Here is a 12,954-nt window from a genome sequence, read left to right as displayed (position 1 = left end):
AGCGTTTGACAGGCAGAATTTAAGTGGAATGATGCATTTCTGCTTGGAGGTCATCTGGAGGTGCTAAATACCTCTTTATAAAATGTACTCTTCCTGTGACAGCCTGAGATCCTTTTTGTTTAAAAAAAAAAAACAGAGGAGTGATCCATAGAAAGGTGTTTGTATGTGTGTTCCTCTGTATTGTATATATCATCTGATACTGTTTTGACTTGAAGCTGGAAATGACATATTGCTTTAGAAATAAAATAATATTGATCAAAGATGTGGCCTGACACAGCCAGTCATGTTCTAAAAAGTATAAAAAGGATCATCCAAAAGTATTCTTTCAACTTGTGTTTGCATATGGCAATTGGGTAGTTTCATAGTAGCCACCTTCAGGCAAATTCAGAAATGTATGGATGGGAAGTACCACTTGTTCAAATGCTTTTAAAAATACTAACATGTTTAGTGCATGTTTAGTGATTGTGGTTATCATAGTATCATCATCATCATCATCATCAAAATGCTTGTCATGGTAAATGTTTCTAAATTCTAGATTCTGTTTCCAAAAATCACATCCAGTCAGTATAAGAAACACTGCACCTGCCTCATTTTGGGAACACTGTTGTGGGTTTTTTCTGCCTTTTGCATTTCAAAATAAAAGTTAGACTATGTTAAGATTTTGATTTATTTACTTGTTAGACTTACATCATACTTTACTTCGCAAGCTCAAGGCAACATATATAGTGCTTAGTGTAGTTAGTGTAGCTCCTGTGACTGATGATAGACTTGAACCTGGACCTCCCTAGAGCTAGTCTAGTCCTTTAACTCCTATCCCACAGTGGCCATCAAAAATTCTGCATCCTGGATAAATTAGAAATATGGAGAAATGTAGCCCATTATATCTTTGCATGTTTGCATGGTTCTCTCTTTGCAGCAAGCTATAAGTTGTTTTAACATTTTATAGAAGCCACAGTGGTGCTGTGGTTAGAATGCAGCATTGCAAGCTAACTCTGTCACTGCCAGGAGTTTAATTCTGATCGGCGCAAGATTGACTCAGCCTTCAATCCTTCTGAGGTCGGTAAAATGAAGACCTAAATTGTTGGGGGCAAAATGTTGACTCTAAACCACTTAGACAGTGCTGTAAGCACTATGAAGCAGTATATGTCTAAGTGTTATTGCTATATATTTAAAAAAGAATATTAGCTTGGTTCAATTTTGTGCTAAGTCCAAAGTAAACAATGCACATCATGGTTGGTTATTTATTTATTTGATTTCTATAGCCATCCATATCAGCAAGTGACTGCTACATTACATTTATAAAATTAAAACAGTACAAAATAAATATATATGGCACATCTCTGCATGTAATTCAGACAGTCACTTCCCTGTGACTGTGTCTAGAACTATTTGTGCAGTTGAGATTAAGTGTCATGAAGTTTCCTGAAGAAAAAAGTACAGGAAATTTCCATGCGCTTTATCTTAAACCAAACAAATGAAGCATTTGTGAGGATTGATATAAATGCAATCAATAACTAAAGAAAAAAATAAGTAACTTTCCAACAGATCTCTCTTATCCATAATTAGGAATTTATATTTGCCATATAGAATTCCCAATTTAATTATCTGTTACTTTGTGCAATGCATCTGAAAATTGCATCACTGACATTTAATTTGACCCATTTGTTGAGCAAAGGCAGAGTCAACTATAATTAAGAAAATCTGTTTACAGGGAAAGGAGGTCCAAGATTTGTAGAAGAGATGAGAGGACTGACATAGGAGCATTGTTGTCAACAAGTATGAAGGAAACAAGTGTAGCATATATTTGACAACAGTGTTTGTCAGCCGAGTTGATTTTCTTTTCCTCAGAAGAATGTGTAGATGGGTGCAGAGTTAGCTATCTTGATGATTTTTCAAAATATTGTGATACATTCAAAGATCTGTGCTAAATACAAAATTAGAAATTTCTCCTTCATCGAAGAATACATTTATTGTTCTGAAAGCGTTTTATTTAGTAATATGTAAGAGCGTACATTTAAAAGTATGAATTTTTAAAACATATTTACCCATGAGTAGATTTTAACATCCAGATTAATGAAGAAAAGCAGTGGGAAAAAACACAATACTGTTCTGTCCATCCTTGTTTGGGAATGTTCTATTTTAATCAGTTTACAGTTCTGAGTATTCCTGGAATTATGACCTGGAAATGGAAAATATGGCAGCAATCAGAAAATTTCCCCAGTTCTACCATCTATTCCTGCATATGTGGAAGAGGAGTGTCAGGAAGACAGGATCCAAGATTTCCAAATCTTCAATTAGATATGCCAATGTTTGGGCCATAGCTTAGTGTGTTTTATACCAAATAGTTCTATTGTTACAGTCAAGAATGAAGCCTTTCCCAAAATTGATGTCAGAATTTTTTTCAGTGTTCCAATTTTTTAAACTTTAGACTTCATTCTGCTGCTTTGAATTAATGGCTACTTGGCACAGTGCTTGGTGGCCTTGAACTGATGTAGTTTTGACTTGCCTTCTTAATAGCTATCACCGATTCCCACCAGGCACCTTTTATCTTTACATGCATTAAAGATATGGGCTTTGCTCTTTTTAAATATTAGAGCCTTGATACATTCAGTTCTCCAATCTGAATTAGAAATAAGAAATACCGTGTTTCTCATATAATAAGGCTGGGTCTTATTTTTTTTGAGCCCCAAAAATGGCTAGGCCGTCTTTTCGGGGTGACTTAATTCCCCCTTGCATCTTCGGGCAGGCGGGCGGCGACGGTTTGGATGTTGACCTTGGCGTTGGTGGGGCACTTTGTATCAGGGTCAACGCAGGCAGCACCATATCCGGGTGTGCAACAAAAGTACTTCCTAACAGCAAGCCCCCGCCATTTCCCCCATTTCGCATGTTTTAATATAGGCCTTAATTTGGGGGAGGGGCTTAATTTCATTTCATGCCTATAAAACATGCTGGGACTTCCTATTGGGGGAGGCCGTATTGTTGGAGAAACAGGGTAGATGTTTCCAGGAAGAATTTCACATGATTTTGTTATCTGAGTAGCTTGACTCATACAGCAGATGAGACATGTTTTGAGCTGAAAGATGTCATAAGTATTAAAAATTACAGAGTATGAAAAGATATGATTATTGAGTAACGTCAGCCGGAAGGTATAGTATCTTTCTCAATATACTCCAATCACATCACAGAGATGCAGCAAACATTCCTGAATTTAGGAGAAATGTTGATGTCTCACATTAGATCACACACCTTGCTATTATCTATTGGTTCAAACAACATTTTAAGTCAAACATTTCTTTGATTTATGAAACGCAAGCATGAAATTCCATGGTAAGGGCCATTTCTAGTGAAAAATTAATTTCACATTTCTCTATTAGCTATTCTTTTCCAATTAATGTTTGTGACTAATTGTTAGGGTTTTGGGAATTAACCCCTAGCAGAGTATTGCAGCAGTAGTCAAGCCAGGCAGCCAAACGAGAGTGGAAGGGCCCCAGAGTATACACACACTGAACACAAACACTGTTTGTAGTTTAAATAGTTTTTAATCCAGTTAGAGTTTAAGCATTGTCATTCAGTCCATTAAGTCATTCACAGTATTTCCATCCAGTAAGACTCACTAGTATAGTCCAAGTTAAGAGTCCTTGCAATATCTTTATCAGCCGATAAAGATATCTTCTCCTCCTCCGGTTTCACTCTCCAGAGAAACAAACGCTGGATATTCAGCAAACAGTAGCAAACAATAACAGTTCAGTCACAGGCACTCACAGTCAGTAATCACAGTTAGTCACAGCAACACACAGTAACAGCCAGAGACAGACAGTAAGCTTTCCAGCTTCTAATGCTTCCTTATATTGTAACTTCTAACCGCACCCTTAATCGGCTAATTGCCTGCTGCATTGTGTGCTTAAAGTGATAAGCACTTAAACCATGATATCTAAGTTTTATATATTTATTCACCCAAACTATATTTGGTATCAATGTTATACCTAACATACTCCCCTTTTGGGTGAAATAAATATATAATACCTTTACAATCTTATCCCATATTTTTCACAACTCTCCTGGTGCTTACTGGCACCTTGGGCTTTAGTAAAATTATCAGCTAAATTGTCCTCCGACATACAGTACTCTAGCTGAATCATTTTACTTCTTACAGATTGTCTCACGTTTAGGTATCTTAGATCTGTATGCTTGCTCCTTGTTTTTACTCCAATATTTGTGGCCATTTGAATTGCTGCCTGATTATCTTCATGTATAATTATAGGATAATCTACAGTTATACCTATATCTATTAACATTTGTTTATACATTATTAATTCTGTACATAACAATGATAAACAGGAGAATTCTGCCTCCATAGTAGACAAACTTATATGCTGTTGTCTTATTGACTTCCAGCCTATTAATGTCTTACCCAGCATTATGGCTGTTCCTGAAGTCGACTTTCTAGTGTCTCTTTCTGATGCAAAACTAGCATCTGCATAAGCACTCAAAATTAAATCACCCTTTGGTTCTAAATACAATGAATAATTCATTGTCTTTTTAAGATATCTTAATATCCTCTTAGCTGCATTCCAGTGTCTTTCACACGGTGCAGAATTGAATCTAGCCAACTGATTCACGCAGTACGAAATATCTGGTCTAGACCAATTACTAATATAACTCAAACTACCAATTAAAGATTGATAAATCACCTTATCAAACTCAGGGCTTTGTTCATCAGTGTTGCTAAACTCCTGACTCATTGGAGTCTTAGCTGGCTTACAAAGCTCCATCTTGTAATCTTTTAGCAATTTGCTTATCTTATCTTCCTGAGATATCTTAAAACCTTTCCGTGTTTTCTTTATATTCAAACCGAGATACTTCTTTATCTCCCCTAATTGCTTGATCTTTATTCTCTTTCCTAATGATGCTATTATTTTATTTGCTTCATCATTAGTTTCAGTTATCAATGCAATGTCATCTGTGAATAGTAATAATAATGATACTTTCCCATTTGTCTCTCTCTTAAACAGACATGGATCAGCTAAACCAGCTTTAAATCCTATATTGTCTAGTTCCTTTACAATATATTGGTTCCATTCATAGCCTGATTGTTTTAAAACATAGAGGCTTTTCTTTAACAACCAACAATCATTATTATCCTTATTTTCACTTTTAATACCAACAGGTTTTTTCATATAAATATTATGTTTTAATGGGGCGTGCAAGTAAGCAGTTTCCACATCTAAATGGTTAACTATATAGTTTTTACTAGCTGCCCACACTAAAGCTGCCCTCAAGGTTGCTGCCTTAAGACTAGGTGCAAACACCTCATCGTAGTCATTAGCATTCTGCCTAAAACCTTGGGCTACTAACCTTGCCTTATGGATTAAATTACCATCTTTATCTGTTTTTACCTTAAATATCCATTTGCAGCCAATGGATTTCTTTCCTACAGGTAATTTGGCATTTTCATACACCTTCATATCTCTTAATGAATTTCAGTTCCTTATTCATTGCTGCATACCATTTTTCTTTTTCCTTAGTAGGATACTTTTTAATTTCTTCTACAGAATTAGGAACTTGATTAATCTGGCACACTGTGTTAGCCTGGTACCTATCAGGCGGTCTAGATACACGTGTAGTTCTTCTGGGAATTACAGGGCTTACAGGAGGACTTTGTTGAACTACTACCTGTTCATCTTCCTCATCCTGTTCAGCTATTGAATCTGTTTCTTCCTTTATGGGCACTATTTCATCCTGTATTTGTCTCTTTACTTTATTTTTAAAGTTACAGGGATAACTAATGGGATTTCTATAGGATTCAATAATTACATCTTTATTGGCATCCTGTTCTAATTTCTCCCATCCTTCATGTTCTAGAAATTGGGCACTAGCACTACATAACACTTTAGATGTGCCTTTCTCCCAAAATCTATATGCCCTATGGTTTGCCTGATAACCAACGAAGAAAATCTTTTAGCTCTATGTTGCCCTTTTTTCTGAGTTGTGCAGGAATATGCACCCATGCTGGTGCACCAAATGTGTGCAGGTAACTTAGGTCAGGTTTCCTGCCATGCCATCTGGTGAATGGAATTTCACCTGTTGTTGTATTAACAACGTTGTTCAATATGTTATTAGCACATTGTAGCCTCCCCACAAAGAATCAGGTAACCCAGAATCATTTAACATTGTTCTAACCATTGCCTGTAGTGTTTGGCCTCTTCTTTCAATAAAAGCATTATGTTCTGGCCTGTATGGAGCAGACTTCTTATGCTCTATTCCAGCTATCTTAAGTCTGTTCTGGAATTTGTTATTAACAAATTCCGTGCCATTATCTGTCACCAGGGTTATCAGTTGCCGTTTAGACTTTCTTTCAGCAAACCTAAGCCAATTGAAAAATGTTGATATGTTTCAGTTTTGCTTTTCATTAAATAGCAAAACCCATATCTAGAATAATGGTCCATAATGCTCAGTATATATCTAGCACCCCCATACTGGGTTTCTTTGGACCTATGATGTCTGCAAATACTACTTCTAAAGGTTCTTTTGTTTTGAAACCATTTAGCCTATTTGCAGGCAATACTTTGCTCTTATCTTCACAGCAAACATTACAACGCAAATATTTATCACAAGGTTTTAACCTTATTCCTTCAGATAACTCAACTGTACGTTTTAGCATTTTAAAATTTACATGCCCCAAACGCCTATGCAATAAATGGATACATTCATCATGAGGCTTTATATTATTAAATACAGTTTGAGCCTCCCCTTTCTTACTATTATCTAATACATATAATGTTCCATTTAAAGCTGCAGTTACCCTTTTGTTATCTTTTTCAATTATGCAATTATTATCTTTAAAAGTAATTACATAACCTAATTTATCTAATACCCTAACTGAAAGCAAATTAAACTTTAGTTGCGGTACATACAACATTTTTATATCCTGGTTTATGTACGGACAACGTGCAAAACCTTGACCTTTGGCTTTCAGGTTCCAGCCATTGGCAAGTGATATATGTTGAGAACTTGTAGACATTTTTATAAATTTTGTCTTATCTCTTGTGATGCAGTGGGATGCGCCACTGTCAACCACCCATAAATTATTCTTCACATCAGAGTTGCTAAACGTGGCTAGTTCAAATGCTTTCTTTGGCTTTTTACATTCTGGCTTTTTCTCTTTTTGCAGAATCTTGCCAAATGTCCTCTGCTTCCACAATTAAAACACTTTTTAATTGTGTATGCCGTTGAAGATAAATTCTCTTCTTCCAGGTGCTTTACTTTGCTTTGCTGGTTTCTTTCAAGCTTTGAAGATAATTTCTCTTCTTTCTTATCTTCTCTCAGCTCGTCACGCCACGCCTTCTTCTGGCTTCTTCTAGTAGCCTGCCTGTTATGTCGGTTAATGAGAGGCTTTCTTTGGCAATACTTCCAACGAAGTCACATAGTCATCATAGCTTTGATCTAATGAAGATAATATTATGTAGACTTGTTGCAGTTCATTAAATATAAGCTCTTTTTCTTGCAATTCTTGAAAAATGCTCTTCATACAGTTTAAATGAACTAACATATCTCCATTCCTCTGAAGATGCGTTCGAAAAAGCTTCCGTGTAAGATTTATATGTGCTCCTACACTGTCCCGAACATAAATCTTCCTGAGGTTCTCCCAGCAGTTTGCAGCATTTTCTTCTCCACGAATATGGACAAGCTGCTGATCACAGAGAGTCAGTCCTATGATGCATAAAGCCTGCTCATTCTTCAGTTTAAAGTCTTGTAACTTTTCTTTATCATCATCATTAGCAGGATCCCAGCTACTCACATCTGGTGGGTTTGCTATAATGTCCCACAAACCTTCTCTGCATGTAGAAGTAAACTACATTTCATTGACCATGAAACATAGTTTGTTCCATCCAGCCTGGATATCATGGACAGTTGTGACAAATTTACTTGTGCCATTACTCTTCAGATATTTTAACTATTTTAAACTAATTAAAACAGTTTGTTTTTACAGTAATGTGCAACTCACACCAACTCTCTCTGCTATATCCTGGTTAGTTAGACTATGCTGCTGGGCCCATAACCAATGTTAGGGTTTTGGGAATTAACCCCTAGCAGAGTATTGCAGCAGTAGTCAAGCCAGGCAGCCAAACGAGAGTGGAAGGGCCCCAGAGTATACACACACTGAACACAAACACTGTTTGTAGTTTAAATAGTTTTTAATCCAGTTAGAGTTTAAGCATTGTCATTCAGTCCATTAAGTCATTCACAGTATTTCCATCCAGTAAGACTCACTAGTATAGTCCAAGTTAAGAGTCCTGCAATATCTTTATCAGCCGATAAAGATATCTTCTCCTCCTCCGGTTTCACTCTCCAGAGAAACAAACGCTGGATATTCAGCAAACAGTAGCAAACAATAACAGTTCAGTCACAGGCACTCACAGTCAGTAATCACAGTTAGTCACAGCAACACACAGTAACAGCCAGAGACAGACAGTAAGCTTTCCAGCTTCTAATGCTTCCTTATATTGTAACTTCTAACCGCACCCTTAATCGGCTAATTGCCTGCTGCATTGTGCTTAAAGTGATAAGCACTTAAACCATGATATCTAAGTTTTATATATTTATTCACCCAAACTATATTTGGTATCAATGTTATACCTAACACTAATTTTTGATGGTTTGGAATTATTAGAACAACTCTGCATATGTTTCTGATAGCTTTCCAGCTGTTGTTTTTTAAAGTGTGTTTTCCTTTTATTTTATTATTTTTTCCATGTTTTATTTAGGTAAGCACTGTTGAAATCTATTCTGAAATATTCAATTTGAAGATCGTGCTTACTGTTTGAAGTCCGTGTTTCTGTATTTGACTGCACAATTTTATACAATTTTTCTATTGAATTTTTGTAAATTTTATTTATTTTTTGTTTGCTTATTGTATGGCATCTACAGAAGTCATGCAATCATGCTGCCTCTATGGTTTTTGACATGAAGGATGCAATATTCAGTTTAGTTGCCAGGTGTATGGACTTTTGTTCTGCTGCTCTGTTAAGACAGAATGTTGCCTGGGGTATACCATCGTGGAGGTAATCTACACTTCATACTGCAACTTTTGTAAAGAGGATGATTGATAAATCCTGTGACTAATCTGAAAATGTCTTTAAAAATTGATACTGGTCATTATTGAATGCCTTTTCTTCCTTCATGGGATTCTAAAGATAACCTATTATTTTTAACAATTGAAATATGATGCTTGACAATGTAATTTTATTGTGTATACCTGGAACATTCACATCAACAACACTCACTTTCAGATAAATGTGCATAGGGCTTCAGCCTAAATAAGTTGCATGCATTTTTACAGATCTTTTGGTTCAACATCAACAAGAGACATTTGTAATTATATTTGGAATTACCTCAGAGACTGAGTGAATAGACACTGCCTAGGGAACAGTCAGATAACAGGGAATATAGGCCACAGCTGTATAATGGATTGAGCAAAAAACTCTGGAGAAACCTTCTCTAAGTTATTGGACTGTAAAACAGGAGCATTGATGGCAGGTGTATTGTACTTTCAGGCTTGAATGATTCTGTTAACATTGCATTACACTGAAGTAGAATTAACTTATCAGGCCAGGTTTCAGCCCCAGTTGGGTACTGGCTAAGTCTTGCAGACAAACAATGTTACTCACAAGCATTTTGGTGAATATTGAAGTTTATTGCAGCACTTCCAATCCCGATAGGGAAAAATGGAGATGCCGAACAAAGTTACTGTTGAGAACAACTACCTCTCAGTGCTTTTTATGCTGTTTTCCTAACCCCTCTCTAGCTAACCTACATCTGCTCATTAACCCCATATCCCCTGTGCCCCCTCCCTGTGTCTAATTACATCCCCTAGCCCTGGCTTTTTCTTGTTATGCCATCGCTGTTTCAGTCCAGTCTGTCACACCACCCCGTGGCTTCCTTGTTTGCATCTCTCCTCTCTGTCTTTATCCCCTATGTATTCCCCCATCCCCTGTCTCCCTGTGCCTTTCCAATGTCCGTGAATCTCTGACTCCCTGCAAAACAGCTGATTGGCACAACCCTGATGTGCAGTTCTGCATCGCAGCTCGTGCTAGTGTGACATCATCCAGGAATCCACTCCAGCCTGTAAAATGCTTGCAGCCAGTGCGCCAAGAGCATTGCGGTCGTCAGCTCTACCAACGGCATGGAGCAGTAGGCATCCCATCCGAGCTGAGACGTGTCAGTGAAGTGTTGGGCTCTGGGCACGCTCCTAGCAGCGAGTAAGCTCCCTGAGCCCAACATGGCTCTGCCTGTAAAATAAAAGACAGTGTTAGAAGACACACTGTGGATATTATCATCCCTCCTACCCACCTTTGTGGGATGTTTGTGGTGGTAGAGCCATTGCAGCCGTGGAGTTGCTACATCCATATGTTGTATCCACGAGGCTTCTGCTATAGGGTACCCCTTCCACCACACCAGATATTGCAGAACCCCCCTTCGCCTACGGGAAACCAGGATCTCCTCTATTTCATAATGATCATCTCTCTCACAGTCCTGGTGCTTTAAGTCGTGGTTCCAGCCTTGTCATATTGGCGGGTTTGAGGAGGCTGCTGTGAAATACAGGAAGTATTCGCTTGAATCACGAGGGCAATTGGAAGTGGACAGTGACAGGATTGATTACCTGGATTACTTGGAATGGTCCAATATATTTTGGTCCTAATTTTTTACACGGCAGACCTAAATTGATATATTTGGTTGATAGATATACCCAAGCCCCAATCGTGTAAGGAGTATGATGGGCCTGTTTCTTGTCTGCTTGTCTTTTATATGCTTCTGCTGCTTTGGTCAAAGCTGTTTGTACTGTTTTCCAACTACTCTGCATGTTCTCAGTCCATTTGGTGACTGTTGTAGACGTGAGACATATGACGCCACTCAGGTATAGGAACAAATTCTGCTCCATATACCATTTGAAAAGGAGTGTACCCAGTGCTGCTGTGTACAGTATTATTGTATGTTACTTCAGCAAATGGTAACAGTTCCACCCAATTAGTCTGTTGATGCGATATATAACAGCATAAATATCGTTCAATAGCTGCATTGGTTCATTCTGCTACTCTGTTCATACAAGGATGATATGTGGTACTTAATCCCTGAGACAATTCAATTAAGTGTACAAATTCTCTCCAAAACTGTGCAGTAAATTGTACTACTCTATCCAATATAATACATCTGGGAATGCCATGTACTCTATATATGTTTTTGATAAATAGGTCAGCTAACTGTTGAGCTGATGGAAGACCAATACAGGTATAAAATGGGCCTGCTTTAAGAACAAGTCAATCACTGTCCAAATGACAGTATACCCATGATTGTTTGGCAGGTCTGCAATGAAATCTATGCCTATATCTTGCCATGGCCATGTGGGATCAGCAATTGTAGTAAACCAAATGGTTTTCCAGTATGTGTCTTCATGGTCGCACATATGGGACATTCTTTTATATATCTTTCTATTTCTGATCTCATTGAGGGCCACCAAAACTGTCTTTTCACTAGATGTAAGGTTTTCAGCCATGCTAGCTCAAGAATTCTGGGAGTTGAAGTTTACAGGCAGTGGTGGGACTCAGCTTGTTTGCATCTATTTGGGAGAACCATTGGTTAACTTTCTGAGCAGTTCAAAGAACCAGTTGTTGGAATAAATCTCCTTCCAACAGCCTTTTGGGGTTTTTTTTCACATTATAGGGCTAATTCTTTCAGGAAGGCAGGAAGGAAACATTCTGGTGTTGTTTCTAGCTTAATCCTTTTCTTTATTGTCCTGCTTACGGAAACTCCCTCTCTGATTAAGCCTTATTACATTGTAACAGCAAAAGGTTCTTGGCAGTATGCCCAGACTTTCTGTCGCCTGAGCTTCTCCAGTTTTTTTTTCTTTGCTAGTACTTTGCTTTTCTTTGTTTTATTAGGTGCTTGACTTTCTAAAAGGGGAAGGGTTGTTTTAAGCTTTTTACACTGCTTTAGTGGTTCCTAGTACTGTCCTTTTGGGGTATACCTTCAAGAGGCAGGATGCAAGCTTGGCACTGATTTTTTTTTACTGCCTTTCTGAGGGAATGTGATCTTTCTTTAAATCTGGATGGTTTCCTTAGGATACCTTGTGAGATGAGTGAGACCAGTTGGAATCTTTAAGTGGTGCAAATGGATCTAAGGATTGCTTCTCCTGGATGGGAAAGGGTGCTTTGTCAGTTCACTGAGCACAGGAGTCTCTTGTCTATGGGGATTCTTCAGTCATCCAGGTCATGGCTGTCCTAAAGGTGGTTTTTTCAAGATGCAACTAGACTTTCTTGGTTTCCAGAAAGTCCAGTTGCCTCTTGAAAAATCACCTTTGGTGCTTTTGCACTGCTTTGGAGTAGCCAAGGCACATGATTGCTTACTGATAGTAAGATTTTTTTAAAAAATAGGAAGTAGGGGTGTAGATTCTCCAAACCATTTTATTTTCTCTCATGATAATAAGGCTTAGTCATATGGCACCAAGCTTGAAGTTTATTTAGATATCTATAGCATGTACTAATTTTACTGCGATTCTGACAAGCTTGGGAGGCTTGAACCTGGGTCCCCTGTATAATTGGTTAATCTGTCTCTTTAGCTCAGCATTTTGTAGCAAAAATATGCCCACCTACTTTCTGGAGAACTTAAATGACCTCTCTGTTAAAATTTTTCACTTTGTGAGCAAGAGTTGGTATTCTTAAGATACTTTTTAAAATATTATCTTTCATAATAAGGCACCAGACTGCATTTTAATTTCTCGAGGTTTTATTTTAATTATTTTAATTTCTCGAGGTGCTCTGGCACCCTACCTGATTTGTAACTCCGGCTTGCAGGTATTTCTAATCTAATGATTGGTATTTAGGGCAACTTTTTGCAAGCAAAGAAGCTTTTTGTATTTTTGTACAGGTAATCCTTGACTTACAACAGTTCATTTAGTGA

At 37.6% G+C, this 12,954-nt stretch overlaps 1 protein-coding gene across 5 annotated transcripts in view; it reads left to right on the top strand.

The window, feature by feature from the left end:
- Positions 1 to 12,954, top strand: part of SLC25A21 (solute carrier family 25 member 21) — a 306,437-nt gene that overhangs the window by 177,250 nt on the left and 116,233 nt on the right. The gene's annotated exons all lie outside the window — the stretch shown is intronic.

Source organism: Notechis scutatus, chromosome 1, assembly GCF_049901735.1.
Source record: "Notechis scutatus isolate UNSWTSFEM ecotype Mainland chromosome 1, rNotScu1.2, whole genome shotgun sequence".
Lineage (NCBI taxonomy): Eukaryota > Metazoa > Chordata > Lepidosauria > Squamata > Elapidae > Notechis > Notechis scutatus.
This window is presented reverse-complemented; position numbering and strand designations above follow the sequence as displayed.